Raw genomic sequence first — 6907 nt, forward strand, 5'->3', positions numbered from 1 at the left:
AAAATTCAAAAACTTATTGGGGGTTTCTGCAATTCCAATAGTTATTAGCGGTTTAGTGCAATTTTTGAAGTTATTGGGGTTTACTCTAAATTGCTAAAAGTTATTTGTGTTTAATTAGTGCCATTTACCATAATTTGATTTAGAGAGAATTTTTTTAATAATAATATTTTACCCATTGCGGCGTAGACAATTGAGAGAGGTTTTAATATAGCTCCCATGTTCTTCGGTTCAATTCTAAGCTATCTAATCAAATAATAATAATTATAATATTTTGTGAGTTACTGGTTCAGAATTTCTATCTATTTTTATAATTGTATCATACTAATTTATTTTAACAGGTAAGTTTAATGAATAATCCGATAAGATGATTGAAGTATTTGTCAATTTTCCAGATTTACCTCGGGATCCTATATAGGTGTATCGTTTCGTGCTGAAAAATTCCAAGTGGAACCGACAGCAGACGGACGTTGTTATTTTGTCGAGACATGGAATCGTAAATTTGCTCCCAAAACGTGTGGAAAAAAAAATCAGAATATTCTCATGTTTTGGATTATTCATGTCCTTTCTATATATATATCTTATCTAATAAAAATCTTTAAGCAAACAAACTAGAATGAATTTATCATGCTAAATTTAAATATATATGAAGAAAATTATTTAACTAACGAAAGCAGAAAGCAGCCCAGAAACTCTCAACACCCAATTCTTATTAAGAAAGAAAAACTCACACTCTCAAATGGATTGAGAACATAAAATACTACATACATTCTCTTAAAAAGAACAGAGCACTCCTAAAGTACAACAGCTTTGATTAATTATATATTATAATTATTGTAACAACCAAACCCCCAGCTCAACCTCGCCAGAATTTGTACTCAGGTGTAGTGGTTGCCGAGCTCTGCTGCATCCTTAACTGCTTATAAAACCTCTTAATAAAATCATCGGCCTCCTTATCGATCTTTCCATCGTTAACCTCGTCCTCTTTCAGCGGGAAAGGCGAGTCAGTGATCCTCAGCTGCCTCACTGTCAGTGGAGTGCTCTTCCCGAACGCGATCATGGGCGAAGGAGCGACAGACTCTGCGTCCGAAACTTCGCAAATATTGTTATTACTATTGCCGTTCAGCATCTCCAAAGCCTTGGCGATGGCGACGAAAGCCTCATAGTCGTAGGAGTAGTTTCTGTTATGGTGGTTGTAGCGGTTCTTTCGGTGGGGCCTGCAGGGGGTGTTGCTGCAGCTGAACTCGACTTCCCGAGGGTTGTAGAAGGAGAGATTGGGGTCCATTGATCGGCATGAGAAGGAGGAGGAGGAGGAGGAGGAGGAGGAGGAAGGGCTTTTCCGGCGATTTTGCCGCGTTTGAGGAGGAGGTGGAGGTCCATCATCAGCTTGTTCTTGGAGAAAATGCCCTTTTTCAGCATGTAGTATACGATCTTGACCATGTGCAGGACTCTTTTGGCTAGCGTTGGAGGCGGACTACTGCTTGATTCATGCACTTTTGTAATTTGCATTTTGTTGAGGGGGTTATTTGAAATGTTTGGAGAGAGAGAGGGGGGAGGTTGGTGTCTTGAATTGGATGGGTTGAGCACGAGTAGGAGAGGGGAAGGTTGAGAGGGTATTTAAAGGAGAAGTGGCAGGGAGCCCCAATGATTTACTTTTTTATTAACTTGCGGGAAAAACCCAAGAAAATGAAAGGGATAGTTCTGGCAATAATCGGGGCGGAAATTACTAGAGAGTCCTTGTTGCGCGAGATGGAGGAGACCGTCGGATTCAGCCGGTGAGGGTAGTTTCGTAATTGACTTCGGCTTGCCAGATCGGAAGGGTTGGGGGCCGCGAGACGAGCAGCCAACTGACACATGGCAGAGAAGTTTCCAGATCAAATTTTTGGGTATTGGACCCTATGGGGTTCATTTCGTCAGCCGTGATCGAGCCGGTGCAGATAGAGGTCCGAATTTCATGGGAAGATAAACGTACAAATGAGACTTGTTGGGAGATCATTTGCATTTTATCCATGGTTAAACTGAATCCAAAATAGACTAGAGGATGAGTTTAGTGTTATGTCAAATGCATATGAAAACTTATCAATAATTAACTAAATTTATATCACATTGCACGTGGTTAAATACTTTCATTATTTATATACGGTTTTTTCTCTATAACTTTCATTATTTATATTCGGTTTTTTTTTCTATAACATCTAATTACGCTCTATATAAAAATTGGAAAATATATGGGTAACCTTTCACTAAATCCTGAATAAGTTTGGGTGCTTGACACCAAACCTCAAATATCTTTGAAACTCATTATATCCTCAATAAATTTTAACAAAGAACTCCCAATAAATTTTAAAATTTTGTCATTTAATCCCCAATAATTTTTGGTAGGAAATCCCCAATAAAGTTTTGTATAATGTTCAGATTTTTAAAATGGTTTTTTTCTATTTTTAGATCTTTTAGGAGATTGCATGTAATTGTTGCATTACAGATAAAGTATGAATATTTGTAATTGTTGAAGTTTTTAGGTGGTTGTTCGTAATTTTTAAAATTTTTAGATTTTGTTTGATATTTTAATATTTTAGGAGGCGTGTTTGCAATTTAATATTTTCTAGGTTTTAGTGATATTTGGATTTTTAAGTTGATTTGTTATTTTTATATTTTTAAAAGTTTTTATACTTTTTAGATTTTAAAGGGAGTTGTTTCTAGTTTTATTGAGTTTTCAAGGAGCTGTTTCCAATTATTGAATTTTTTGGGGGTTGTTTCTAATTATTGAAATTTTAAGATTTGTTTGTAATTTTCAAGCTTTCAACGTTATTTTATGGAATTATTAACTTTTAAGAGGATATATGTTATTTTTAAAAAATTTGGTTTGTTGTTTGTAATTTTCTACCAAGTTTTCCTTGAATTCATTAGGAAATTTTTTAAAAATTATGGATAGTTATGATTTTATTAGGAATGGAAAATAATTGATTATGAGAATTTTTTAATTAAGATTTGTTTTAATTTGATGAGAATTCTTAAATAAGTATATGTTTAGATTTTTTATTTGACATGGGAGGTTTTGAATAGCAATTCACAAATTTCTCTTTGTATATAAAGGAGAGATCATTTCTTTAAATTAGTAATAATACAATTAATTTATTATTTATTATTTCTTAGAATAGGATTGGAATGTAATATTCGAAATGCTTAAGGGTAATGTTGATCACAAAAGTGTTTTCTTAATTCACACTTTTAAAGGGAGCATGATTTGTCTTCTTATGTATGAAGATAATTTAGGAGGCAAGAATATTTCATAATATCATCTAACTATATTTGTCTTTATTTTTTAAAAGTTAAATATAAAGAAATGAATGATAAGATAAAAAAAATTCTGTCATTTTTACTTGTTTGGTACTAAATTGAAATATTTAGATGGTCAAATTTTTAAATCTTTATATATTTTCTCTAGAAATTAAAATTTTGAAGTTTTGAGTTTTTTTATTTTGTAATTTATTGGTAAATGGTTGAACGTGGAGATTAAAATTTTATTTATACCTTGTACCTTATTAAAGATATTTCAATTAATTAGAACATGATCACATTGAAATCATATTAAAGATATTTCTATTTGGATTTTTTTACAAATTTAGTAAAATCTAGGACTTCTCTATAAAATTTTCAATACTTTGAAGTTTTTAGATTTCAGTGAAGAATAGACAAGTTTTGAAAGACTTTTTGATATTTTATATAATTTTGTATTGTTGATTGTTTTTGCAAAATCCTTAAATTATATGTTTTTGGTATTTTCAAGAGATGAGCATATTAGTAAGGTCATATATTATCTTTATTTTTAAATTTAAATATAAGAAATGAATGCTAAGATAAACAATTCTATTTTTTACTTGTTAGGTACCAAATTCAAATCTTTATATTGTCAAAATTTTAAATTTTTATAGGTTTTCTCTAGTAAATAAATTTTGAAAGTTTTTTAGATTTTCTATTTTGTAATTTCTAGAGAAGTGGATGAACTTGGAGGTTGAATTATCATGTATAATATAATATAACTTTTAACATACTTAATATAATAATCTGAGCTTATATACATATTAATTAGGATATGATAGGATAATTAAAGCTTATACCTATTAATTAAAATTAATTAGGATAGTATTTGATAATACAATATCTAAAAGGATCAAGGGTATTTTTGTTCATATAAAGTTTTTTCTCAAACTTCCATGTTAAAGGGAGTATTATGTAAAATCTTCAAATTATGTCTTTTCGGTATTTTCTAGGAATTGTACAAATTCTATGAGTTATGGATATTTTCTAGCTTGGTCACTCATGCAAAATTGATATTTGTTTCCTTAATTATGAAAATAGTTTAGGAGGTAAGCATATTTCATATATCATTATTTTTAAATTTAAATATAAGGAACAAATGTTAAGATAAAGAGTTCTATTTTTTTACTTGTTAGGTGCCAAATTCAAATCTTTAGATAGTAAAAACTTTAAATATTTATATGTTTTCTCTAGTAAATAATTTTTATAAGTTTTTGAGATTTTTTATTTTGTAATTTCTAGATAAGTGGCTGAACTTGGAGGTTGATCAATTATTTATAACTTAACAAAAATTCTAACATACTTAATATAGTCTGAACTTATATACATATTAATTTAGGATAGGATAATCCAACTTATACCTATTTGTGACGCCCCTGGGTTCACACGAGGCTGCAGTCCTCGGTGAAACCAAGAATGTCAAACCTGCCATGCACCACACCGTGCAATAACATGTTTCACCATCACAATTAACATCTCTCTAGTAGAGTCAACAACAGGTGTAGGTACAAAAGCAAGTAAAAGATAATGCAAGAGATACTGATGAAATGAAAGAGATCAAAATGATATTTCATCATCCAACATATAGAAATACAAAGTCAATATCTGAAATGAATAAACTGGAGTTCTTATCAAATCTCAAATACAATAAGTCTGAGTAAAGGAAATAAGGCACACAGCCTTTACAACATCTAGAATAAAGTCCTCAAACATCTAAACAAAGTCTACTATGGAGCTCCAAAATAAAACATATCTAAAAATAGTCAGCTGAACACTAAAGCGTGTCGCCTTCAACCTGCGACTCTCCGGGCTCCTGGCTCGTTACCTGAAAGGGGGAGGGACAACGAGCGTCAAAGCGCTAGCGAGCAACATCACAACCAACCCCAAGGGAAAGGGCTCGTTGTATACAGAAAATACAATTAATACATAATAATATAAAATCATTTGTCCTAACAACAATGGGTTTTGGTATTTAGGAATTTACAACACGAGCGTAGATACGTCGAGCGAAATAATCCAAACAAGGAAACCCTCATGTATATACCTTGTATCTCAAATTGTAAATCCCTAAATACTAAACCTGAGGTCTAATACAAGAAACAATAAATAAAACAAATACAAACCCGTCTCCACTGATAAATGAAATCATGACAAGGCCACCACAAGTGTCATGCAAACTCACACGAGTGTCATGTCCGAAAACGATTAAGTGTCCAAAACATAGACTATATAAATTAAACGTCCAACCCATGGACTGAAAGTAACGAGTGTCCTACGCATGGACTGAATATAACCAATGTACAACGCATGGACCAAATCTAACCAATGTCCAACGCATGGACTGAATATAACCAATGTCCAACGCATGGACTAAATCTAACCAATGTATGTCCAACGCGATGAATGTAGGTAGCTATCATGTCCAAATCTCATGTAATCATGTCATGTCCTGATTTAGATAAGTGTCATACTCATAGCTTAACAAATGTCCAAGACGTGGTCAAATATGTAAATGTCCAACACGATGACTGAAATGGATTATAGTCCAACACGAGGACTTTAGTGGATTATAGTCCAACACGAGGACTTCAATGGATTATAGTCCAACCCGAGGACTGAAATGTGAATGCATGTCCAACACATGGACTGAATAAAATACGTGTCCAACACATGGACCGAAATGATAAGTATCCAACACATGGATCAACAGTAAGATATGCCCAACACATGGACTATAAGTAAAGAGGTGCAATTGTCAAAGGTATATGTGGAAAGATATACATATCCTAAACTCGCACGCGTCTCGATGTACGGGTCTAAACTTGTGTCAAAAGTGTCAACTCACATGTATAGACAAGTCACTATCATTGTAGTGTAGTGACAGATAATCGAGGCGACCCCTCGGACGTATAAAATACACAACCAACACAAATATATGCACAAACAGTGCGGCGGTCGACCGCAGAGACTACTCCGGTCGACCGCGCATAGGGCAGAGGCATCCTGCTCGACAGAACGCCCTGCGGTCGACCGCCGCGTCACGCGCGGTCGACCGCGAAACGAACAGGGGCTTTTCCCAGGTTTCTGTTCTGCTTCGAAATCGATCCAAACAATACACCCATGCTTCCAAACAATATATTACACATTCTAATACATATGAATCATCATATAATAACTTCTAGCATGTAAACAAAATCATCACCAAGATCCCTAAACATATATAAACATGGTTTAAATATTATTTATTCAATAAAAACAGAAATTTACTCTTTTAAAACCATTTTCAGATCAGATCTCTTTAACCAAAATCGTTGGTGAGCATTTGAAAACTAAAATACTTGATTCTTACATCTCATATCATAAAGATCCATCTATCTACACAAAATAATGATTTAGGCTCAAGAAACTTATTAAAAATCATTAGAAAACCCATAAAAACGTGGGTGAAGGGCTGGGGGCGATGTCACTCGCCTGAGGGGGGTTGATGAACACCCAAAAACGATCCTCCTTCAATCTGAATCGCGAAACCCCACCGAAATCCTTCGAAACGCCCTAAAAACGCCAAAATCCGAGCTAGGGTTTGAGAGGAGAG

The 6907-nt window shown here is 33.4% G+C and overlaps 1 pseudogene; it reads right to left on the bottom strand.

The window, feature by feature from the left end:
- Nucleotides 678-1579, bottom strand: LOC109842550 (annotated as a pseudogene).

This window comes from Asparagus officinalis, chromosome 1, assembly GCF_001876935.1.
Source record: "Asparagus officinalis chromosome 1, Aspof.V1, whole genome shotgun sequence".
Lineage (NCBI taxonomy): Eukaryota > Viridiplantae > Streptophyta > Magnoliopsida > Asparagales > Asparagaceae > Asparagus > Asparagus officinalis.